Source organism: Saccopteryx bilineata, chromosome 1 (assembly GCF_036850765.1).
Source record: "Saccopteryx bilineata isolate mSacBil1 chromosome 1, mSacBil1_pri_phased_curated, whole genome shotgun sequence".
Classification (NCBI taxonomy): Eukaryota; Metazoa; Chordata; class Mammalia; order Chiroptera; family Emballonuridae; genus Saccopteryx; species Saccopteryx bilineata.
The window spans coordinates 23,497,777-23,523,632 of NC_089490.1; the positions used below are offsets into that span (position 1 = coordinate 23,497,777).

At 44.3% G+C, this 25,856-nt stretch overlaps 1 long non-coding RNA gene across 1 annotated transcript; it reads left to right on the top strand.

Moving 5' to 3' along the window:
- Positions 1–485: 485 nt before the first annotated feature.
- Positions 486–25,567, top strand: LOC136319826 (uncharacterized). The gene is made up of 3 exons (XR_010728229.1): positions 486–619; positions 22,076–22,196; positions 25,416–25,567. It is a non-coding gene; the product is annotated as an uncharacterized lncRNA (long non-coding RNA).
- The last annotated feature ends 289 nt before the right edge of the window (positions 25,568–25,856 follow it).

Genomic DNA, 25,856 nt, shown 5'->3' on the forward strand with positions numbered 1-25,856 from the left:
TCTACTCATAGTAGTTGCCTCTCATATGTGCCTGGACCGAGCAAGCCCAGGGATTCGAACTGGTGACCTCAGCGTTGCAGGTTGATGCTTTATCCACTGCGCCACCACAGGTCAGGTCAATCACCCATTTCTTTGTGGAGGGCACGTGAGGGCAAAGTTGGCACACCAGCGCCGACTCTGCACTCTCCCACGTCCGGTGGCTTTATTACCAGGAAGTCCATTTCCCCAATGTTCTCACCTCTGTGCCCTGCGGACACATCTCTTGGTGTTCCGTACCAACCAGGTGGTGTTCAAATATATGAGCCGCTGGGAAGACAGGTGAGGAAATCCAGGACAAACTGCCAAAATACAAAGCGAAGAATGCCTTTTAAGAATTGCTTGATTTGGGTATGTAACCCCCTTTCTTATAGAAAAACAGATAAAATAAAATAAAATTCTCTTTCTCTCTCTCTCCCTCTCCTATAAAAACAGTTCAGTACTGGAGACCCAAGTCACCTTTAAAAGTATGACCAGAGTTCTGACCCCACACTGTGCCTTTGATGTCTCCTCCTTTCTTCTTAAATATGATGCCCCATGATGCTCTGTACCCCGTGGAGAACAATTTTGGCAACTTCCCCAGGTAAGGGCATTTCGTGACATTTATTTTACTCTGTGGGATCTTAGCCTCATAAAACAGAATGTCCAGGGATATGTGTAACCCAGATTTGGCCATAGAAATTTCTTTTCTTTTCTTTCTTTCTTTTTTTTTTTATAAATGATGGTGGATGAATTCTTTGGCTATCTAGGTAATGGCTGTGTGACTCTGTTAAGACCACTGTTCATAGTCAAATGATAAACCAGGGGTCCTCAAACTTTTTACACAGGGGACCAGTTCACTGTCCCTCAGACCACTGGAGGGCCAGACTATAAAAAAAACTATGAACAAATCCCTATGCACACTGCACATATCTTATTTTAAAGTAAAAAAACAAAATAAAACGGGAACAAATACAATATTTAAAATAAAGAACAAAATAAATAAATAAATAAATAAATAAATAAAATAAAAAACAAGTGAATTTAAATCAACAAACTGACCAGTATTTCAATGGGAACTATGGGCCTGCTTTTGGCTAATGAGATGGTCAATGTGCTCCTCTCACTGACCACCAATGAAAGAGGTGCCCCTTCCAGAAGTGTGGCAGGGGCCGGATAAATGGCCTCAGGGGACCGCATGCGGCCAGCGGGCCGTAGTTTGGGGACCCCTGTGATAAACCATTCTCTTCTTTAATGGGCAGAAAAACAAAATAAGCAGGACCAAACCTATCTCAAGATCCTCATATCTTCTATTTGTTCATCATTTTCCTGAGAAATTTTGAGGTCCTGTACATTAGATTTACTGTTGAATGTTGTTCATCGCATCAGAGTTAGAGAGGGAAAGAATCCACGCATGGAAGAAGAGAGGAATGGAGTCGGGAGGTAAGTAATACTCACACGTAAAAAAAGATGACTTACCCAGTGCAGTCACTGGATCAATAAAATATAGAAAACCCTATGGATATTAACTGATAAAGAATAAATAGACTGTCAAAGTGGATTATAGGTATTTGAATTGAACATGATGTGTGGGAAAGTGGATAGCTCTTATAGTATACTAGATATACTATATGTGTGTTATAATATATATATTATACCTTATCAGTGGTGGGATTCAGCCGGTTCGCACCAATTGGGCAGAACCAATACCTAACTTTTTTGTTAAGTCCAGCAAACTGGTTGTTAAAATGGCACTTGTAATCAGGGTTCTCTCTCAGGTGGGCAACTGGGCAGCCAGCCACCCAATGTGGAAATCACACATTTGCATTCCTTACTCTTCTTTAACATTCATCTGTATAACAGCGTATTCTAAGTGCCCGTAGTCATGTTCATTCCATCCATAGGTGAAAAACATTGCAAGTGAGGATGCCAATCAAGAAGCAATGTGGAAATATCTTAAATGACAGTTTTATTGTTGACTGTCAGGTATTGTTGAATATTTTTTCACTAACATTTTAAAACTCTTTCTTATAACATAATCTAGTTTTGTGTACCTCTTTGATTGTTCTTGTTGAAGTATTAAATGCATGAAATAATAAACTACCTTTTGGTATATTGGGTTTTTTTTTTAAATACTTAAAACAGTCATTAGGGTAGAGAGCCAGTTGTTAAATTATTTCACTCTCACCACTGTACCTTATGTATATTTTACTTTCCCTCTTGCTGTAGCTCTTGGTCAGGTTGCACACATGCGTGTTGTAGACAAAAGCACCAGCACAGCATACACTCAGTGGGGGGCCACGGGAATTCCCAGAGTGGCTGGAGGTGACCCAGGGACGGCACTCCATGTCTACTTCTCCACATTAAGAGTGTTTGGAGACCTGGACAACAGAACTCCATAACGGACTTGAAAAAACTCCGCTAGAGGAAGTTACTCATTGATTTAATAATGGTAGACAGTCTGTATCAAACACTTAATCAATTTCCGCCTATTCATTTTTAGTTCTCAGGATGGCCCAGTGAAGTGGGTACTGCTATTATTATTCTCCATGTTATATATCAGGAAACTGACCCAGAGATGTTAAACAACTTTTCTAGTTCTGACAACTAGGACTGATCAGAGCTGGGATTTGAACCTTGGAAGCCTGCCTCTGAAGTACACACTTCTAAGGTTATCCTGTCTCCAGTATGTTCTATAGTGCTAATAGCACAGAGGTCATTTTTAAAGCAATTCATTAGCCTGCACCTTCAAGCCTCCACGTTGCCATTCCCTTTAAGTCTATTTCCTGTGGAAATTTTTTGTTTCTTGAAATGATTAGTTTTCAACCTTAGCAGTACTATAGAGATGAATTTAAAAATCTCATCATCCTACTGGTATGTGTTTAACTGGGAATTATCACTTATGGCAAAGACTAATGTGACAAAAGAGCAAGATACATTTTCTGTTGTGAAGCCATTCGGTCTAGGGAAAAAGAAATCAGAGAAAAAATACCCCGTCTACTTCTACAACATTTCCCCCAATTCTGGGCAAGCATGGTGCTTCCAAAAAGCTACAGATAACATAGCTGAGGGGAGAAATCTAATCTGGACACTTCCCTGTCTACCTTTTGCCTGGCTGCCTCCTTCCTATTTTTAAAGACCAAACTCAGGAGTAAGCTTCTCAGGGAATTCTCCCTCCCTCAGCCCTGCCTTTATATACATCTCTCCCCTCTGCTCCCAGAATACCCTGCATGACTTTCCATTGGACTCATGATTGTTGGTTAATGTGCCAGGTGGCTGAGACTGGGCCTGATAAGTCGTTTGTGCCCAATAACCGCTCAACAGTTTACTGAATGGCTGACTGAGTGAGTGAATGAGGAGGAGGAGAAAAGTGTTGAAGGACAGAGAGTTAAGTTACCCTGTTGGGTTCTAAACTTTGGGGTCTTTTGAGAACAAACCCTCTGCTTTCTTCAGAGCACCAGGCCTGACACTTTAATCTTGTTCAATGTTCTGTGTTCACTGTTCTTTAATATTTGAGGATGAAACTGTTCATCAAGTTAAACAAGGCTTATCTATGTAATGGTTGGCTGCACCTGGCAGCTGCATATTCACAAGAGCTTTTCTACCAACTCATTTTACTTTTCGTGGATGTATCTGGAGTGTTTTCAGGATGAGAGATTGACGAGACACTAGCATGTCCCATGGAATAAATGTAGCAAGGAACAACTTATGATTGTGTAATAATGAGCAGCCCAGCTGATCCTGTATAGAGTCTATGTGAGGGAGAATCAAAAGACAATAAAGACACATGCAGACCTAGTTTATGACCTGCACTCACTCAGTCTTACCTTCTTTTGGCAAGATGGCTGCTATTGGAGATTGGTCAATCAGGATATAGTGATCTTTATCCAGATACTGGTCAAGTTCTATCACCCTTTCCTCAGTACACTGGGTTAATCCATGATCACTTGTGATAATTAGGTTCAGGGTGTTCCACAACTTTGCCTTTTTCAGCATTTTTATCTGTTTGAAATGTATCCTTAAGTCACTGGATTGGGGGCTTTATTAATAACCACAGTTTAGTTTACCCTAAGTAACATCTCAGTGCCTGGCACATTGTAGGAACTCAATAAATATGAATGAATGAGTGACATTAGAATATTAGTCACTGCAAAAAGTAAATCTAAGAAATAATGTTACAAGTGTTTTTAGACCAATATATTTATATCTATATATGACAGAAGCTCAATTTAACAGTCTGAAGGTGAATAGATTAGTGGTCTGCCAAGCCAAGAAATAGAAGACATAACAGAACAGAGGTTCGCAGATGTTTTTTTGCAAAGAGCCACATAGTACAAGTATTATGTATTTTAAGCTTTGCTGACTGTTTTAGGAGTCTGTCACTTTGTTTGTTTGGAGTTTTGTTTTGTTTTGCAGTCATTTGAAAATGTAAAAACATTCTTAGTCTGATGATTATTTAAAAAGAAACTGCAGGTCCGATTGGGCCCATGACCTCTGTTTTGTGAATCTGGGCCATTAATAAACTTGTTCCTGATCCCTTTCTTTCAGGGTTTCTTTTTTTTTTCTTTTGAATAGGTCATAGTAAATTCAAATTTTGATATTAACCTTTTAATTTTACTAAGATCCAGTGTTAGTAACCTTATGAAAGCCCAATAAATGAATTAGTTAACCTCAAGGACAGAATCTCAAATAGGAAACAAGGAAGCCAGAGAAAAGTCAGAAATAGTTTCATTCTTCTCATCCTGCCAAGACAGTCCTGTTTCTTAAACTCATAGAACTTACTTGTACAGCAAGCTGTTTTATAATGAGATATTTTAAACTATATTTTGTGAAAATCAACTCTGATTGAAAGCAAACCACAAAGGGCTATAAATCTGCCCCAATAACCAATTCCAATTCCATAACTTATTTCTTAAGAACAGTAGATAGAGAAAAGCAACTTATTCCAAGTTGGGGTCTTTTATAAAAAGGTGGGTTCAATGACCTCTACTTTTTGGAAGATGCTGTGGGCAAGTGAGAAAGCATGTTTGCTAATGACCTTGATGCCCCTTCTTGGATCAGCTGTTTGAAGAAAAGCATAAACAACGTGATGTGCTGTGTTTCAAATGTACTATGAGGCCAGTCCCTTCCCTTCCCGCTACTGCAATACCGGAATACAGTTTCCGGATTTGGTTGACTCTTCAGGTGATTTTGACGCTTTGCAGTTTCTCTGGCCAAAGGACAGAGGGACAGCGCAATGAAACCATGTAGAAAAAGGCAGAAAACTGTCTTTGGGGGAAGGGGTGTTGACAGTCCCCTTGAGTGAAGTCAAGTTCCAAGGCTTTCCACCGGATTCCTGTCTCGGCTCAAAAAGTTTTGAGAAGCGTGCAGATGAAAAGCCCGAAAGCATGCCGCCTACAGGACAGACTTGGATAATTACAAAGAACACAGAAGAAAGCAGTGGAGGAGTAATATTCAAGGAAAAAACAGAGTTCAGACCGTGCTCCACCTAAACTCACGTATTAGACTGTTGATTCTAATCCTTCCAGTGAACGGCTCACGCGCAGGTGTCCGTGTAAGCACACCCCTGGGTCAGCCGGTGTGGGGCTCAGTTAAGAGATAAACCAAAATCCAAGAGTCTGACTCCTCATCAATTCTTCCTCTATGCCAAGCCTAGCCTATTATTACTCTAAAATGCCCTTTGGCCGTAAGGCATTATAAAGCTTTATCATGACAGCTTTTAAGAAAAACAGCAGAGGATTGATTGGGGTTTTTTTTGGTGGGGGGGAGTGTTGGAGATAAAAAGTCTTGAGGAGAAAGGAAAAATGAAAAGATGACAAAAATAATGAGAGCAGAAGCTGCACACGAGAAGGCGAGTCCACGGTCCTCCCTGGTCCCGCCTCCTCCCTGCCCCCTCCAGCGGCACCCGGGTGCACCACCTCTCCGTGCTGCACGGTTTCTGTGTGAGTTTCAAGTCCCGCTGGACTGAGGCCCAAGGGAATGCCTGCTACAACTCCACGTACAGGGAACCGCCTTCCTCGAGGCTACACAGGGGCACAGGAAGAGTGGGGTTCAGTAGGCCGTCACTAGGGAGAAACATTCTACTGTAGACATCGGGCTTTATTTATTTAAGTATAAATGCAGTACTTGCTATTCCTAAGCTACTTAAACAAGGAGGCCGTTAGACTGAGCGGCTTTAATACCACGGCAGTCTAGGGAAGTAAATCTACGAACGCTGCAGAGTTTTGAAATTGAAGTCTAAGGACAACCGATCACACAGAGCCCACTAGGCTTTAAACCACAGCCAATCAGTCGTGTTCTTAATTTGCTTCTGCCTTTTTGTCTGTTGAAGTCTGTCCCCGAGCTCCAGTCAGTGGAGGGTTCCTGGCCGCTTCTGGCTCGGCGCTACTGCCCAGAATTGATTTTTGCTGAAATAAACGTAAAAACTTTTACCCCCTCTTTTCTATGGAGAAAGGAAGATGGAACTTAATCTGAGAACCCCTTCACTTCTCTCTATTTTTTTTTTTTTTTTTTTTTTAGTTTTTCCTTGCAACACCTTAGTTGTTCATTGATTGCTTTCTCATATGTACCTTGACCGTGGGCCTTCAGCAGACCGAGTGACCCCTTGCTCGAGCCAGTGACCTTGGGTCCAAGCTGGTGAGCTTTGCTCAAACCAGATGAGCCCGCGCTCAAGCTGGCAACCTCAGGGTCTCGAACCTGGGTCCTCCGCATCCCAGCCCGACGCTCTATCCACTGCGCCACCGCCTGGTCGTAAAAACTTTTAATATGCCTCTTTTTCTCTTTATATACCATGGGCAAGGCCTTTATCAATGGTAACTCATTCAGTAAGTTTTCTGGATGTCTTCATTTACAAATGAGGTGAGACACAGGCAAGTTTAGAAACTTGCCCAAAGTCACGCAGCTCGTGAGCTACAGAGCCGGAACTAAAACTGTGAGGACCTACTTGGCGCACCTAAGTCGGTATCAAGATTATTTTACACTGAAGACATTTGAAATACAACGGAGGCAGAAAGAAGCCTCGGAGCCTCCCTTATCTGACGGACCCAAAGCAGCACCTCCCGAAGATGGGGGATGGCCACGCATTCCCTCCTGGGGGGGCAACTTCTGCTCCCGAGAGTAAACCTACCCCAGACCCCTCTCCCGGGTGTGTGTGTGTGTGCTGTGGTCCTGCGAAGAGGAGAGACCCCTCAGGCCTGTATCACAAACGGGATCACAAACTTTATCTTCCGTTCGCTCTTCTGAAAACCCACTTGTCTTTCCCAAAGGAACCTGTGTGTCCTTCGCACGGAAGCCCTTCTCCCCTCTCCCTTTGCTTTGCTGAGTTCAGTGCACAAGCTTTACCCATTTGGTGAGTCAGCGACCTTTGTAGGCCCGCTGCGTCCATACGCATACACCCCTTCTCTTGTTAATCTGTCTTTCATCAGTTTAAGCGGCAGGCTCTAGTCATTAAACCTAAGGGAGCAGAGGAACAAGATTTTCTCCCCCAGGAAATGCAGGCATTCAGGCTATGGAATCCATGCTCATAACCAGGGTTCCTCAACCTCTCAGCACATTGACATTTGGGACTGGTCATTGCTTTGTTGTGAAGGGCTGTCCTGTGCATTCTGTGACATTATCAGCATTCCTGGCCTCTACCCACCAAATGCCAGGAGCATTCATCCCCTATCCCACTGTGACAACCAAAATGTCCCCAGACATTGCCAAGTGTCCGCCACCGCGGTGAAAACCAGCCCCTAGGTTGAGAACCACTGCTCATTACAATGTCTGTCCTTGTTCTCATGTCCCATCTTCTGGAAGATTCTCCCAATTCTCCTCTGTCAAAGCTCAGTCCAGTGCTCTGTGTGTCTGTAACACTTCCTGCTAATGATTACTGATATTTGTTGAGTTCTTACCATGTTCTGGGGTAGGGGGAGGGATACCCAGCTTTTCCCAAGAGTTTTCTTATTTGATCCTCACAAGAAATCAGTGTGGCAGGTCTTTTGTTTCTTCTGTGAATGAAAACTGGACTTAGCAAGTTTAAGATCTGCCCAGAGTCACGGAGCCAGGAGCCCTGAAGCCGGGATCCATACAGGGGTCTGTGTGTGCTCTGAGCCACCCACTCCCAGTTCTCAGGCCGTTTCTGTCGGTGCCTGTACACTCTCTGCTTGTCTCTGAGGCCTTTGAGAGCGGGGACAGGTGTGTCCCTAACACTCACCACACAGCACTCGGCTCAACGTTTTTAAGGCAAGAACATAAAAGACAGTAGATTAAAACGTTCTTAGCGCCAGAGGGGAAGACTGTGGAAACCACACTCAATTTTCCCACACAACAGAAGGGCTGCTGTTCTGTCCACACAAAACAGTGGTGTCAGAATATTCTGCATTTATAATGTTAATTCAAATGCCCTGAGAGAGAGGACAAATTAAACAGACTGAACATTTTCCTCAAAAACAAAAACAAAAACTAAACAAAACCCCCAACATACTATACAGACCTTTACAATTAAATCACATCCTCCCAAAATTGTTTAATAAATTCATCCTAATTAATTTTTATAATTACATATTGTTTAATAAAATGCAACCGGAGCTAACATTATTTCCTCTCTCTCAGAAATAAAATATTTTCTAGAAAAGCAAACCCTCACCACTGAAGGATACTGACGTGGTATGTAGGCCTTGAGGACAGGCCTGTCACCCAGAGCTCTGTCACACACGTCACCTCATCGCTCCTCTCCACGATTCCACCCGGCCCTTCCTCCCCTGACCAGCCCAAGGAAAGACATTGACCTTGGACTTATAACTGGCTTGAGTCCTGGCTCTGCCACTTACCAGACGAGTAGTAGTAAGCCTCTCTTGCCTTCTCTGGGCTGGTTGATTTATCTGTACAATGGGAAAGTTTCCATGACCATTTTCTTGCTCTTCCTGTAAGGCCATGATGAAGTTAAATAATAAAGGAATGCATTAATTATGTTTCTTTTTTAAACAATCATTTCCCCTAATTTAGCAGAGTTTAGCTCCGTTGAGGGTGTTGGAAGTGACTACTGCATATACCGTATTTTTCGCTCCATAAGACACACCCTTTTCCCCCAAAAGTGGAGAGGAGAATGCACGTGTGTCTTATGGAGCGAATGTTCATTTTTTATTTAGCTGCTGCGGGTTCCCGGACTAGAAGAATATTTGAACATTAAAATCTTTTTTCATTTGTTAATAACAGTGCTAATGGTTGTTAATACTGCTGTTGAGTTTACATTGTTGAAATATTATTGTGGTATATTTTATTAAATATTTTAACATACCATTTGGTTCAGAATTTTTTTTTTTTCTTCTTTTCCTCCTTAAAACTCTAGGCGCGTTTTATGGTCAGGTGTGTCTTATGGAGCAAATAATATGATAGTGTTTTCCGGGTAGCTATGTAAGGGCTACTGTGTAGTTCCGTGTTGCTTTGGGGACAGTTCTATTTTTGTTTGTCACTCTCTGCCCCAGACACTGTCAGCATTGCTGAGGGAGGCACAGAACCCCTCCTGCGGGCATGAATCCAGGGAAAGTTACACTGCGTTCTTTTGTGTCCCCAGCACCCACCCGTTCTCAGGCTGAGGGAAATGTAGTTGGTGGCCTGGATGGGACAAAGGAGCCATGCAGTGTGTGACCTGAGGGGGTTTTGGGGAAGCAGGAGGGACAGTCCCATAACACTTGTTGTGGTGGTTTAGACCACAGGGTAGTTCCTGAGCCCACTGTACGCACAAGCGCCATCAGGACTTCTTAGCGCGGCTCTCTGGGTAACTCCTTTCTCCACCATTAACTTGATTCTAGAGTCAAATGCTCTCGTTCGGGCAAGGTTGATCTTGCCCTACATAGAAACAGTGACATACTTCATTTCTTTTATTCAGTCCTTATTTTGTAGCTTAAATCATTCAGCATGAACTAAGAATATATTTGACTTTTTAAAAAATGAGATTCTATAGCCCTGGCTGGATAGCTCAGTTGGTTAGAGCGTCATCCCGAAGCACAGAGGTTGTGGGTTTGATCCCCGGTCAGGGCACATGCAGGAACAGATTGATGTCCTGTCTCTCTATCTCTCTCTCCCCCTTTCTCTCTCTCTAAAATCAATAAAATAAACATTAAAAAAATAAGATTCTATAACTTCTGTTAATGTCTGCCTCTAACGTGACATTGTGTTTGAGTGGGAGGAGTCAGAGCTGTTAGGAAACGGGTCATTAGAGTCTTTGTTTCTAAAGAGTTAGAAAAAGAGCTCTGTCCACAATTGGAAACATGAAACTTGTTTTTCTAATTTTATATTTGCTTTTATCGAAAGAGGGTTAAAGGATATACTTACAATATAGCTTCCATTCTCATTATTAGGACTTTTTAAGTCTTTAAAAAATTCTCTACATTGTAGTTTCTCAGGAAATATGGAGAAAGGTCTTCCTCCTCTGCAAGATGACGATCGAAGGTGTTCGCATTCACCTGCGTGCACATTCCCAGGGGGAGTCTAGCCAGGCCGTGGAATGGAGTCACCGTTCCCCAAGCAAAGCATCTTTCTTCCCAATAGAATGTTCATTGTTACCATCCTCAACTGGGAATTGGAGAGCCATTTCTTCTCTGGTTACCAGGTGACTTTGAACACATTTTCTTTTTACTTGAGCATCCTGGAGTTTAGAATCACCACCCATGGGAGAAAGGAAAGAAGAAGGGAACATTGTGAGAAATTGTGTGTGTCTGTCACAAGGATTCACTGGCTCAGCCAGGAGAGGTTTACCGTCTCTTGTTTCTCCCAACCTACCTGGGAATTGGTAATCCAGACAAAGTCTAAGAATGAACCTGGAGTTTGTTGTTGGTTTTTATTCTTTGGGTTGTGACCCAATAACAAGCCCTGAAATCAATTCAGCTTGACCCTTAATCCCCTCTGCCCCCGATCCCCCCTAGATTCTTTGGGCTGGGATTCCAAAGTCAGAGCGGAGATTCTGAATGCCCAGCTCCAACTAAGACGCTGGCTGCTCTTTTGTTAGGGGCCCTAATATCAATAGTATGTATATCTCTGAGAGCATTTTTTTTAAACCTGGTTTTGGGGTTCATTGGCTGTCAAATTCATTGAGTGGTTGATGGTTACATTTTTAAAATAATGACAAAGGAAACAATGGATCAGAATAGAAAATGTCAGAATGTTCCACATGTAACAAAGATAGACATTATTTCATGAAACCTTTCTTCCAGTTTATGCACTCACACCTCCCAAGCACACGGATATGTATTCTTGTGCCGATTCTCAATGTAAAATGTGTTTCCAGTGATGAATCCCACTATAAACAGATTTACAAAAGCCTGGTGGGACAGGGAAGAAAATGCAATGGCAGTCCACGTTAGGCTAGCAACCCTCTATCAGCCCACTTTCAAATCAACAGTCGGGCTTCGCTTAATGGTGGAGACATGTTCTCCGACATGCACCATTAGGCAATGTACGTCCTTGTGTGAACGTCACAGAGTGCACTTACACAACCTAGGTGGTACAGCCTACTATACACCGAGGCTGTGAGGTATGGCCTGTTGTTCTTGGGCTACCAACTGCTTTAGCATGTCACCGTACTGAATATTGTAGGCAATTGTAACACAATGCTAAGTGTTTGTGTCTCTAACATTTAAACATAGAAAAGGTAGAGTAAAAACACGACATAAGATAAAACGGTACACCTGTATAGGGACCCTTACCAGGAAAGGAGCTTGCAGGACTGGAAGTTGCTCTGGGTGAGTCAGTGAGTGACCTTGAAGGCCCAGGACATTACTGGACACTACTGTAGACTTTATAAACCCTGTCTCCAGGGGCAGATTTAACGGCGAGTGCACCAGGCACATGCACTAGGTCCTGACTTCTGAAGGGCCCCGCAAAACACCAACTTTACACTTTTTTTCTAATGTAAGGGGCCCAATATTTTCTTCTGTGCCCAGGGCCTCAGCCGACCTTCATCCGCCTCTGCCTGTCCCGCAAGACCTCTTCTTGCTGCCTTCCGACAGTGTCAGAGCTAGGACATCAAAGATGTTACTGCGACTCCATGAGCATGGATGTGGGCTGGATAGATTGGAAATGTGGAGGAGACACTGGCTGGGTAGGCGACAGGTCAGCATGACGCTAACTGTCGGGGGGAGAAAGGTGGCCTGAGGGTCAGCAAGTCTGAGAAATCAGGATGGAGAGATAATGGAGCACAGGGCTGGTCGTGGCAGTATGGTTTCGGGTGTTGCACGTTGGAGCAGTAGGCAGATTAAGGAACTTTGTGGTATTCATGAAAAAATAAAAAGGGTGTTTAATATGGAGAGGACATAGAACTGAGGATGTGATCATTTGACTTTGGCAATTTGTTTTTGGTTCTATTGACCCTATCTGGCACAGAAGGCTTTTTCTCTGGCTTTGGATTGATTGGAGAAATAACACATCTATGCTTTTAGATCATTACAACCTGAAAATATTTCCAAAGTACAAGGACAGCCTGGCTCCACACTACCATAGAAAGCTTTTTATTAACGCGGCCGTGCCACTGAATGCTAGTTAAGGTCACTCGAGTGGACCTGTGTCCTCAACAAAGAATTTACAGCAGTGTGTACGCTGCAGACCTGCAAGCTAGACCTGGGAGGGCTGCAGCGCCCTCTGACGGTGGAGCGCTGTGTGTGCGTAATCTTCTGGGTGATGACGCAGGTTCACAGCGGGCCACTGATCGCGATGCAATCCGTGCTTAAAATTGAGGCGCTGTGAATGAGAGGAAACTACTGCCAAACCCCTCTGATACGGCTCCCATGAGAGAGTGCTCCTTCTGAGCCACATCCCCTTCCATTTCTTTCAGGATATTCCACTCCATTATAATCTAAGGGATCACCCTCGTATCTGTGGTCCGTCATTGACGGAAACGTCGCATGTAGCCCAAAACTGTAGTCTTCTCTTTTATAGGTTGGGGTAGGTGATGGGGTAGAAGTGAGAGGCCTATTTGGCTAGTTTGTAACTAAATCTCTTGAAGAAGGTGCTTTAGAACGTAGGGTTACTTTGGTTAGTCTCAGAGTCCAGGTTAGGTGCATTTTTGAGACAGCTGGAAATGGGCATGATGCCAGGCACAGAAAGTACAAACTAAACAAGCCTCTCGGAATAGACACGGGGTGGAGCAATTCTCTACCTTCCCAGAACTGCTTTCTCCACAGCGGGAAGAGCCTGTCCTTGGGCACGAGTCGGGACAGGAAACCCTCGCACCCCCAGAGGGGGCCCCCGGGAAGCTGAAAAGGAAAATATAGCCCATGAGCCAAGCAAACATTTGTGAATCTCACCTGTATTGCTCTCCTCCTCACAGTCTAGACGAGAATCTGGAACTTAATGATTCTTATTTAAGGAAACAAATTCAACTCACAGACTGCTAGAAGTGTTGACTTCCTAAAGGATCTCCAGAAAACCTATTGACTGAGCAAAGCTTGTTAGACCCGCGGCAGCAAAGGAGAAATTCACTTTGCCAACGTTATCATGCCCCGGGGAGGGGGTCAGAGAGGTTATTTGTAGGATTTGTTGTTGGAGGTCAAGGGGTTTAAAGCAGCTCTTTCAAGACAGAAAAGTGATTAAGAGTTGGACAGAGTTTATGACATCATATATTTTGATTGGTAGGTACAACAAGCATGAGTCTTGGAGTCTAGATAAGTCAATGAGCTGTTTACCCAGGTGAGCCCTCTATTGTCTTAATAGGAGAACTGCTTCTCCATTTAAGTCAATTCTTTGTGTGGGCAGCTGTGTTTGCAGGAATTTGCCAAAACAATCAAGTTATTTATTGGTTGTTTCATTTTCCTGGGAAAGAGAAAAAATTGGAGTCCATAGTTAAGTCACGTTGACTCATGAATGAAAGGGTTTGCGTACTTTAGTCTTTGAGAAGTTGCCGAAACAGCATCTCCAGACATAAAGAATTTATTATTTTCTATAGTTAATTTTTATCCTGTCTAGTGTTTCTAGAAGAGTTAGTTATTAATGATATGCTATCAAATACCACTATTGTGTTTAAAAACTGGATGAGAAAAAATGTGAAAGAAAAAGAATGTTTGGGATTAGGATAGTGAATTTAATTGTAGGTTTTAAAAATTTCCAAGATAGAATAAGGAAAGTTAAGATAAAAATGTTCTAAGGCCCTGGCCATTTGTTTCAGTGGATAGAGCGTTGGTCCAGTGTGTGGATGTCCTGGGTTCAGTTCCTCTTCAGGGCACACATGAGAAGTGACCATCTGCTTTTCTCCCCCCCCACTCCCCCTTTTCTCCTTCCTCCCCTCCTGCAGCCAGTGGTTCCATTGGTTCAAGCATCAGCCCCAGGAGCTGAGGATAGCTCGGTTGATCTGAGTGTCGGCCCCAGACAGGGGTTGCTGGGTGGATCCCAGTCAGGTCACAAGCGGGAATCTGTCTCACTATCTTCCTTCCTCTCACTTAAAAAATAAAAATAAAAAGATTCTAATATTTTTCTCTATATAATACAGGTATAATATATAAAAATATTGATCAATTTTTCTTTCTATATGTAATATAGGGTTTAGAAAATATAAATGGTATTTATATTGTATTTATTATTCTGCAGATTGTTTTTGACAATAAGTCTTGGGAGATAGATAAACATATACAAACAATTATAATTGTTAGATAATATACATAAATATAAAACTACATGCGGGGTGAGGCAAAAGTAGGTTTACAGTGGTTTGTATGGAAAAGAATATAATAATTAATAAATAATGACACAAGAATAAACTGTTTTGTGTACTTACAACTGTAAATGTACTTTTGCCAGCCTTGTACACCTGTGCAATATACGTATTTTGAACAGGAAGGACTTGGAATAAAATCAATACACAACTTTATCCTTGTCTTCTGCCATCCTTTTAAACTTTGTCGCTGGTGTAATTTTCCCTGCACTGGATGAAACCTGCCAGCGCTCCGCTTGCTCTAGGTGGCTGTCCTCTCTTTGGTGATTTTAAAAAGCAGCCTTAGTTCTGACATGCTGGTGACTGAGGGAGTGTTCAGTTACAAATAAATTATTATAGATTAAAACTGGTACTTTTGACTAGAGTGGGTGCTCATAGATCCCATGGGAGTCATTATAAAGGAGGAAGGTCCCCAAAGAGTCTGAGACCTTCTCCTATTTCTTTTCCTGCTTTCTGATTTCCCTCTGTTCTCCCCCTGAGTCCTCTTATTCTAGACTTTAAGTGAGGGGTAAGGCAATCAAATCACCTAGGATTTTATTTGTTCTTTGCTAAATCCATTTTCCTCCAAACCTTTCTGAGATAAATCTTGGATCACCTTAGAAACAGCACAACCTGGTGGGAGGCAGTATGTGGCAGAGTTAGCTCATGGAATTTGAAATCAGAAGGATATTGATATGAATCTAAGATCTGGTTCTTACCAACTTTGTGATTCTGGGTAAATTATTTATCCATTGTGTGCTTTCATGTTCCTAGTTGTAAGCTGGAGATAATACTTTAGATGAATATTGTAAGAATTAAATAAAAAAATGCATGTGTGTGTAAGAAAGACACACACAAACAAAATCAGAAATGTTATTTGCCTGTCATAGTACTTAAAGCAGTCTAAACACTCAAGAAAATAATGGTAACTATTTTCTTATAAGAAACTATATTATTTGCATTGGAGATCCACAGCTAATTCACATGTAATCCATTTTAACCAAGGATTTATTTATTTATTTATTTATTTATTTATTTATTTACTGAGACAGAGAGAGGGATAGATAGGGACAGACAGACAGGAACAGAGAGAGATAAGAAGCATCAATCATCAGTTTTTCGTTGCAACAACTTAGTTGTTCATTGGTTGCTTTCTCATATGTGTCTTGACTATGGGCCTTCAGCAGACTGAGTAACTCCTTGCTCGAGCCGGCGACCTTGGGTTTAAGCTGATGAGCTTTTGCTCAAACCAGATGATCCCTCACTCAAGCTGACAACCTCAGGGTCTCGAACCTGGGTCCTCAGCATCCCAGTCTGATGCTCTATCCACTGCGCCTGGTCAGCCTTAACCAAGGATTTTAATATTCAAATTGATCGAGGAGCTGGTAATTTAGTGAGGGTCCCCTTTCTGTCCCAGCAGTGTGCCACAGGTAAGAGTCAGAGATTCAGCACCCACCCCTAACCCCTTTCTCTCTCATCAAGCTCTTTATTCTGTTAGGGTAATAAGACATATGCAGAGTCTGACCAGGTGGTGGTGCAGTGGATAGAGCATTGGACTAGGACATGGAAGACCCAGGTTTGAAACCTCGAGGTCACTGACTTGAGTGAGGGCTCACCAGCTTGAGCGTGGGGATGCTGGCTTGAGTGTAGGATCATAGACATGACCCCATAATCACTGGCTTGAGTCCAAAGGTTGCTGGCTTGAAGCCCAAGGTCGCTCACTTGAGCCCAAAGTTGCTGGCTTGAGCAAGGGGTCACTCACTCTGCTGTAGCCCCCGGTAAAGGCACATATAAAAAAGCAGTCAATGAAAAACTAAGGTGCCACATTGAAGAATTGATGCTTCTCATCTCTCTCCCTTCCTGTATATCTGTCCCTATCTGTCCCTCTCTCTCTCTCTGTCACACACACACAAAAAAAATAGACATATGCAGAAAAGGAATTTAATTATAGACATTACACAAGAGAATGTTATCAAAAAGAAAATTCTATGAATCAAAAAATATTTTAAAGACTAATACCAGAAGTGACTCATTTACATTTAACTTGCCTTTTTTTTTTTTTTTTCTGAAGCTGGAAACAGGGAGAGACAGTCAGACAGACTCCCGCATGCGCCCGACCGGGATCCACCTGGCACGCCCACCAGGGGCGATGCTCTGCCCCTCCAGGGCGTCGCTCTGCTGCGACCAGAGCCACTCCAGCGCCTGGGGCAGAGGCCAAGGAGCCATCCCCAGCGCCCGGACCATCCTTGCTCCAATGGAGCCTCGGCTGCGGGAGGGGAAGAGAGAGACAGAGAGGAAGGGGTAGGGGTGGAGAAGCAAGTGGGCGCTTCTCCTATGTGCCCTGGCCGGGAATCAAACCCGGGTCCCCCGCATGCCAGGCCGACGCTCCACCACTGAGCCAACCGGCCAGGGCCTAACTTGCCATATTTTTATTATTATCATCTGTCTTCTCAGGTTAGAAAAAATTGAGTAGTGTATCCATTAGCAAGTATTAAGCTGCAAGTAACACTAGAGGGTTGAGTATGATGTTGGGATTTGTTACTCCACTTGAAGCAAGCCCAGGGTAGAAGATTCCAGCTAGGCTATGACAAGAATCCAGCTGCATTCCTTCTCTCTGCTCCGGCATCCTCAGGCTGGTACCTGTGTGATCATTGGTTGGCAGCCACAGCTCCGGGCATCTCAAGCCTTCCTCCACTTCCACAGGGAGTATATATAGTAGGCTGAGTAATGGCCTTCCAAAATATACCTGCATCCTAATCCCTGGAACCTGTGAGTTCTATTGTAACAGCAAAAACGACTTTGAGAGGTGATTAAGTTAAGGATCTTGAGATGGAGTGATTACCCTAAATTATCCCAGCCGGCCCTAAATGCCATCACAGGTGTCCGTACTTAGAAGAGGGAGGCAGAGGTCTGACACACAGAGAATAGAAAGCAATGTGAACACATAGGTGGGAACTGGACTGATATGGCCACAGGTTAAGGAATGCCAACAGCCACCAGAAGCTGAAAAAGATAAGAAACAGATGTTCTCCTGGAGTGCCCAGAGGGAATGTGCCAACACCTTGCTTTTGACCCAATGACACTGATTTTGCATATCTGTCCTCCAGGATGATGCAAGAATAAATTTCTGTTGTTAGAAGCCACCATCTTTGCGGTAGTGTATTATAACAGCCATTGGAAACTAGCATAGGGAATGAAGGGGGTGTTTCTTAATGTTTCGTGTTACAGGGAGAACACCTTTCCCAGGAAACCCACCAGGGACTTCCTCTCAGGTCCTATGAACTAAGTTCTAGCTTTGAGGATGCTGGAATCAAGTATGTGGCAGTTTTAGCCTCTATAAACCTCTGCCAGCAAGGGAAAAAATGTGGTGTAAGGGTTTGGGGAAAAGTAACTAGTAGCATTTGCTGTAGCAGTAAAGTGACCACCTCATGGACAGTACCAGGGAGATGGCACTGAACGCAGTGTACGGGACAAACCCTTGAGTCCAGCATCAGTACCGGGAGAATCCTGGAGCCGACTATACTCTTCAAGTCAACAGATTTATCGGCATCAGGATATCACGCTGCACTTCTTACCCAGAGCATCAATGGGTTCCCCCGTTCTTCCGTGAGGGAATGACGGACACCTCCAGGGAAATGTGCCACTTTTCCAGGGGTGAGTTTTTTTATCCAGCCATGGCTTGGCTGACCTTCCAAGTGGCACACAACAAGGGAAGTTCTTGAGGTAGGTGTTCCCTTAGCATCATTCCTCAGCATCCGTCCACAGGCGAGGGAAGCGTACTCTTAGCTTTCTAGTCTTCTATAGATCGCTGCCCTGCAATCCCAGGCTTCTCATTCATACACAGTTGTCAGCCACGTGACCTCCCTCGTGGCTGTTCACCAGCTCAGTTTTGATTGGGGTGGGGAGGAATCTTTCTCTTGCACTCAGGGTTTAGTTCCCACCTTTAATACTAACAGAGCTGGCTGAAGACCTCAGGGCTCTGGAAAGGCTCGGCTTCTACTGTGAAGACAAGAAGGAGCCCTTGCTGGAAGACCCGTATGCTTGGGGCATGTGTTAGCTTTAACCATCCCTCAGCTCTGACTAGTAGCTCCGCCCCCCAACAAAAAGCATTTCCTTTTTGCTTCATTCATTGAAAAAATGTAGAAGGTTTGGGGTTTGGCTCATAGAGTGTGACGTTATGAAACACGAAGTCTTGTCATTGGGAAAATGCTTTTTTCTGGATACCCGCAAATAGGACTAATTTCAAAAGGAACCCACGCAGAGAACACCAGGTCATGTAGTGGCTCTTGGCCCAAAACATATTTAGAGGTAAATGCTTCTGCTGACCTACAGCTGGGACTTAGTGGGGTTTTAAATCTATTACTTATGAGATTGGAACTCTCCTACTGGGCCATTAATCTGATTGTTTATTAAAGTTCTGCTGACTTGTTCATTTGATGGGTTTTTCCAGCATAGCCAACGCTCTTCGGAGAGAAAGTGTTAGAGGACTCGAGGCTCTTAATGGAAACTGACGATATATCACAGGGGATGGAGGCCTTGAAGGCTTTAAGCGGAAGATGAATGGAACTCTTTGCCCATAGCTCATTTCAAGAAGAGTTCAGCAGTTTTGCGTCTGAGTTAACTGCCGAGGTCTCCGCTGTACAGGAAAACATTTGTCACTCTGGGCTTGTAGGCTCACCCTGCAAATAGAACTCCACAGCAGTAACTCCAGGGCATTAAAGTCCTCCATCATACCTGGAGTTGTGGAAAGGGCTGAGAGAAGCAGCCAAGTGAAATAGCTCATGGAGGCCAGCCGTCCCTGAGAAGGTGACTGAGGCGGGCACATAGCACAGGAAGCAGAGGACAACCCAGCAAGGTGGATGGGATGGGCCCCGGGCGGGATGGCACCATGACCTGAACCCAATTTGGGAACCAACCATCTTCTTTAAGGATTTTCCCTCTTCCTCTACATCAGACTAATTAAGTATGCTCTCCATTTCTCAGAATCACACTCACTTTCTGCTTAGACCTCTCCTTTTTTTTTTTTTTTTGTATTTTTCTGAAGCTGGAAACGGGGAGAGACAGTCAGACTCTCGCATATGCCCTACCGGGATCCACCCGGCATGCCCACCAGGGGCGAAACTCTGCCCACCAGGGGGCGATGCTCTGCCCCTCAGGGGCGTCGCTCTGCCGCGACCAGAGCCACTCTAGCGCCTGAGGCAGAGGCCACAGAGCCATCCCCAGCACCCCGGCCATCTTTGCTCCAATGGAGCCTTGGCTGCGGGAGGGGAAGAGAGAGACAGAGAGGAAGGAGGGGGGGGGGGTGGAGAAGCAAATGGGCGCTTCTCCTGTGTGCCCTGGCCGGGAATCAAACCCGGGTCCCCCGCACGCCAGGCCAACGCTCTTCCGCTGAGCCAACCGGCCAGGGCTAGACCTCTCCTTTTCAACCTTTCTGTCTTCCACATCGAAATGTCCACACCCTGTGGCTAGCTTGTTTCAAGCACATTTTTTTTTTAGTCTGGTAAATGAAATTGGGCCTCTGTGCCAACGAGAGCCACCATGCTCTGGAGCTGTATTCTCTAATAAAAATACTGTATAGTGAGAGCCACATGTAGAATTCAAAAAAGTTTCTAGTGACCATATTAAAATAAATTTTAAGTAATAGGTAAAATTAGTTTTAGAAATAAATTTTATTTGAGCCCAATACATACAAGGTATTTTCATTTCAAAATGTGACACTGGCCACATTTCAAGTGCTCCATAGTTCCAGGTAGCCCGTGGTCATTTGTGGTTTTGGAGCCAATTTTTCTGCTGTGGTGTCTGTACTTTTGTAATTCTCAAGGTAACATTTCCAGCCAGGTATCGGCGTTTCCAGGACTGTGGACCAGGCATTTTTCAAGTCCTTACAGGGCCCTTAACTTACGCTGGTTATGTCTACTTTGCATATTGCCCAAATGATGTTTACACATGTCTCTTATGATCCTGAAATGTCACTCATAGGGAATTTTTAGGAAGAAACAAAACGAGAGGGAACGTCTCATAGTAAACTTACTTCTGCAGGCAAAGTGTAAGGTCAATACGGTCAGAGCTTTGGAAACGAAGGGCTAACGTTGGATGTGGTCATATCCACATGCTTTCCTCCTTCTTTTCTTGTTTGTTTTCTCTTTCAGAGGTTCAGTCTTTTTTTCTGCACATTACGTTCCCTGTTCTTGCTGCTGCTTCTTTGACACAATATCAGAGACTTGAATACATGCAGTTCTTTTCACTGTGAGGAGCATATATTTTTAAGTAAATGGGATAAATTAATAATAAAAAGAAAAAATGGAGTCTATTATAAAGTCCATACAATTTTCTTGCATTTGCACCATCTATAGGAACTTACCCAGTGTGGGAAAAGATAGAATTTTAAATCTTAGCTTGATGGAGATTGTGGCTTTGGCCAAAATTCCTGTACTGAAGTTTCAGATATTTGAATTCCAGGCTATTGAAACAGGTATCTGTTAGGAGTGTCTTCAACTGCAAATAACTCTTTTCCAAAGGAATCATACCATTTTACAATGTGCTTGACAATAGCCAGCAAGACACTAAGGTCCTCAGTCCAGCAGGCCTTGAGGAACAGAATTCTGCCAATAACTCGAGTGAGCTTGAGAGTGGGTCCTTCCCCAGTCAAGCTTTCAAATGAGATCGCAGCCCTGTCAACAACTTGGTGCAGCCTTAAAGTTGATTAGACCTTGAACTTGATGAGACCCTAAAGTAGAGGACCCAGCTAAGCTGGATTCCTGACCCAAAGAAAAGGAGAGAATAAATGTGTGTTGTATAAACCACTAACTTTGTGGTAATTTATTAAATGGCAATAGGTAACAAATACAAACATGGCAGGTGTAGGTGTGGGAGCAGATTTTCATGCAGCGGGTAGCTGGGTTGTATGCTCACCTAATTCCAAGAGCCAAAGGAAAGCAGGCTGTCTTGGTGATCCAGAAATACTGCAGAGACATTGCTCTTCTGTGGAAATAAATAAACTGGTTGGCCAATTAAAACCAGAACAAGAATCCAAGCATCCGATTCACAGGAGAAATCAGAACCCCCTGAGTGGGATACAGCTACAGTCAGGCCCGGCGCTAAGAAGTAGCATCTGGAGTATGAATGGGCCACGAGTTGCCGTGAGACTAGACTATGAACCTCAGGAGGTAGATAAACATTAAACACAACTATACAGCCAATGGCTTTACACAGGTTTGAGAAAGCCAAGTGATCCTCAACGGGAGTATCAGGGGAAGCTGGGGAGTCTCCTTTATTGGGATTCAGAAGAAAATTGGTGTGATTGTAACTTGTTAAATAAATAACAAGAATTGTAATTGATAATTAAAATCAGTATTCTTATTCTGTGGATAATTTTCTTTCTCCTCGGGTACCCTCTTACAGAAACCACTGATGTACAAATCTTCTCAGGAAGCCATAACAAAATACCACAGATTGTGCGGCTTAAGCAACATACATGTATTTTGTTGATCCAAGGTCAAGGTGCCATCAGGGTGGAATGCTGGTGAGAATTCTCTTTTTTTGTTGTTGTTGTTGTTTTTTGTTTGTTTGTTTGTTTGCTTGTATTTTTCTGAAGCTGGAAACAGGGAGAGACAGTCAGATAGACTCCCGCATGCGCCCGACCGGGATCCAGCCGGCACGCCCACCAGGGGGTGACGCTCTGCCCACCAGGGGGCAATGCTGTGCCCCTCCAGGGCTTCGCTCTGCTGCGACCAGAGCCACTCTAGTGCCTGGGGCAGAGGCCAAGGAGCCATCCCCAGCGCCCGGGCCATCCTTTCTCCAATGGAGCCTTGGGTGCGGGAGGGGAAGAGAGAGACAGAGAGGAAGGAGAGGGGGAGGGGTGGAGAAGCAGATGGGCACTTCTCCTGTGTGCCCTGGCCGGGAATCGAACCTGGGACTTCTGCATGCCAGGCCGACGCTCTACCACTGAGCCAACCGGCCAGGGCTCTCTTTCTGGTTTTTAACTGACCACTTTCTCTCTGTGTCCTCACATGACCTTTCCTCTGTGGAAGAAATAGAAATCTCTGGTGTCTCTAAATCTCTAGTGTCTCTTCCTCTTCTTTTTTTTTTAAAGCAAGAGAGAGAGAGAGACAGATAGACAGGAAGAGAGAAAGATAAGAAACATCAACTCCTAGTTGTGGCACCTTATTTGTTCACTGATTGCTTTCTCATGTATGTCTTCACCATGAGACTCCAGCCAAGCTAGTGACCCCTTGCTCAAGCCAGTGACCTTGGCATCAAGACAGCAACCTTGGGCTTCAAGCCAGTAATGTTTGGGCTCATGTCAGTGACCATGGGGCCATGTTTATGATCCCACACTCAGTGAATGAGCCTATGCTCAAGCTGGATGAGCCCACGCTCAAGCTGGTGACCTTGGGGTTTCGAGTCTGGGTCCTCAGCATCCCAGGCCAATGCTCCACTGCCTGGTCCAGATCTTCCTTTTCTTGTAAGGACACTAGTCTATCATATCAGGATCCAACTCTTCTGACCTCATTTATTATTTTACCTCCCCGAAGTCTCTGTCTCCAAATAGTCACATTGGGCATTAGGGCCTCAATATATGAAATTCTGGGGGCCATACTGCGGTTCATAATGCTTTCCAACCACTAATTACCTATAAAAGTAAGCTTAGTTAGTGCAGGAACTTGGATTGTATTTTTCACCCAATGTCTCATTTTTTAAGGCCTACTATAGTGCCTGGAACATAGTAGGCCCTCAATAAATATTTGTTGGTTTCTTTTACCTCTATCAGATTGAGATCATAATTGAAGAAGTCTGTGAGAATAGGTCAAGAAGACATATTTTTTTCATTAAAGGTAGATAGTTGTTTGTGTAGATTTATATAAAATTCTTTTCAGTTTTATTAAATAATTCATATATATTATTGGAATTCCAAATTATCTAAAATTTTTATTAAAGATTTATTGAGCACCTAATAAATGTTCAGCACAGGATTAGGTGCTGTGGGTCAGGCGAAGAAGGATAAGACATGATCCTTGCTCTCAAAGCATTTGCCATGTGCTTATTGAGGGATGTGGTCAGCAAAGGAAGTGGGTATATGGCCACACAATTATAATATATATAAAAGAAATTGAAAAGATCAGACTTCCCTTCCCTGAGGACTAATAAGAGAAAACAGCCTGAAACAAAACAGAAAGAATACCTGCTAGGTGAAAGGTAGAGATTTCTTTATGACAGAGCTGTTTAAGAATTGGTAGATGTAATTCAGTGAGTTCAAAAAGCACTTAAGGCCCTGGACAGTTGGCTCAGTGTTAAAGTGTTGGCCTGGTATGTGGGTGTCCCAGATTCAATTCCTGGTCAGGGCAAACAAGAGAAGTGACCATCTGCTTCCCCACCCTCCCCCTCCCCTTTCCCCCTCTCTCTCTTTCTTTTCCTCCTGCAGCCATGGCACAATTGGTTGGCTCCAAGCTCTGAGGATGACTCCATGGAGACTCTGCCTCAGGTGCTAAAAATAGCTCATTGTGAGGATGGCCCTAGATGGGCAGAACATCGGCCCCAGATGGGGGTGGGCGGAAAGGGGTTGCATGCAGGAATCTGTCTCTCTATCTCTCTTCTTCTCACTTGGAAAAGAAGGGGAAAAGAAGCACTTAAAACTCATTGGTATAGGCCCTGGCCGGTTGGCTCAGTGGTAGAGAGTCGGCCTGGCGTGCAGAGGTCCCGGGTTCGATTCCCGGCCAGGGCACACAGGAGAAGCGCCCATTTGCTTCTCCACCCCTCCCCCTCTCCTTCCTCTCTGTCTCTCTCTTCTCCTCCCGCAGCGAGGCTCCATTGGAGCAAAAAGATGGCCCGGGCGCTGGGGATGGCTCCTTGGCCTCTGCCCCAGGCGCTGGAGTGGCTCTGGTCGCAACAGAGCGATGCCCCAGAGGGGCAGAGCATCGCCCCCTGGTGGGTAGAGTGTCGCCCCTGGTGGGCGTGCTGGGTGGATCCCGGTCGGGTGCATACGGGAGTCTGTCTGACTGTCTCTCCCTGTTTCCAGCTTCAGAAAAATACAAAAAACAAACAAACAAACAAAAAAACAACTCATTGGTATAAAACTTCACTATAAAGTACCTGAGATAATGTATTGCAATGAGCATGATTACCTCCCGTCTGCCACGCTTTCATCCACAGATAGGAGCAAGCTCAATGCTTATCTTCAAAGGCACAGAAAGGGCAGAAAGGAGGACAAAGAAGGGAGGAAAGGGCCCTGTGGGGAATGGCAGGTGACCTGTCTCCAGAGGCAAGCAAGGGGCAGGTGGGCCTCCATGTTCTTAGGGACCCCTCTAGTCTGATCTTTCCAGGTTGGGCTGACATCGACAAGCAGGTCCCTTGAATCTTTATTGCTGTTCTGAGCATCCCAAACAGCAATAGGACCCAGAGTCGTCCATGCTGATGTTTACACAGGAGAAGACAGCCACTGCCAGGTGGCATCAGTTCACAGCCAGACTGGCCTGCTGCTGGACTTGCCCAGTCACTCATTTTCTCAAAATAATGTAACCTATATTAAACACATGTACATTTCTGGATCCCTCTACTTTGATATGACCCTCTCACCCGCAGTATGTATGACTTAGTTAGCTACCTCTGGGCTCTGAATAGGTCAGATACAGTCCTGTCTTCTCCTGAACATAGAAGACGGAACTCCAGTCTTTCTCATGTTTCTTTCTGCTCATGTATCTGTGAGTCCAGGGACTCAATGCCAACTCCCGCTGTTCAATCGCAGAAAGAAAGAAAAGGATAACTAGCAGGGACCTGCGTTCTCCTTCCTTCCCCGAGCTGGTCACTCCTGGAAAGATCTGCCTGCTCTTCTGGGACCAGGAACCACGTCAGACACGAACCAAGATGGCAGGCTCTGCTGGAATCCCTGAGCTGGTAAGAGACCCACAGTGGGGCTGAGCAAACCCAAGGACAGGTGCAAATGCTGACTCCTAAGTGGCCCTGCCGAGATTTCTCACTTTGTATGATCTCTGCCAAGCTATTCGGGTAGGATTTTCCACCCTTGGCATCAGCTGGTTTCCTGCTGGCAATAAATAAGTTCAAATAATAAAGCACGAGTCCCAGCACTTTCCAAACGCTCAGGTCCAATGTTAATGAACGGATTAGCTGGGGCGGCTGTCACTCTGCCATCACCACGGCTCCTCCCACGTGGGTGGACAGCGGTGTT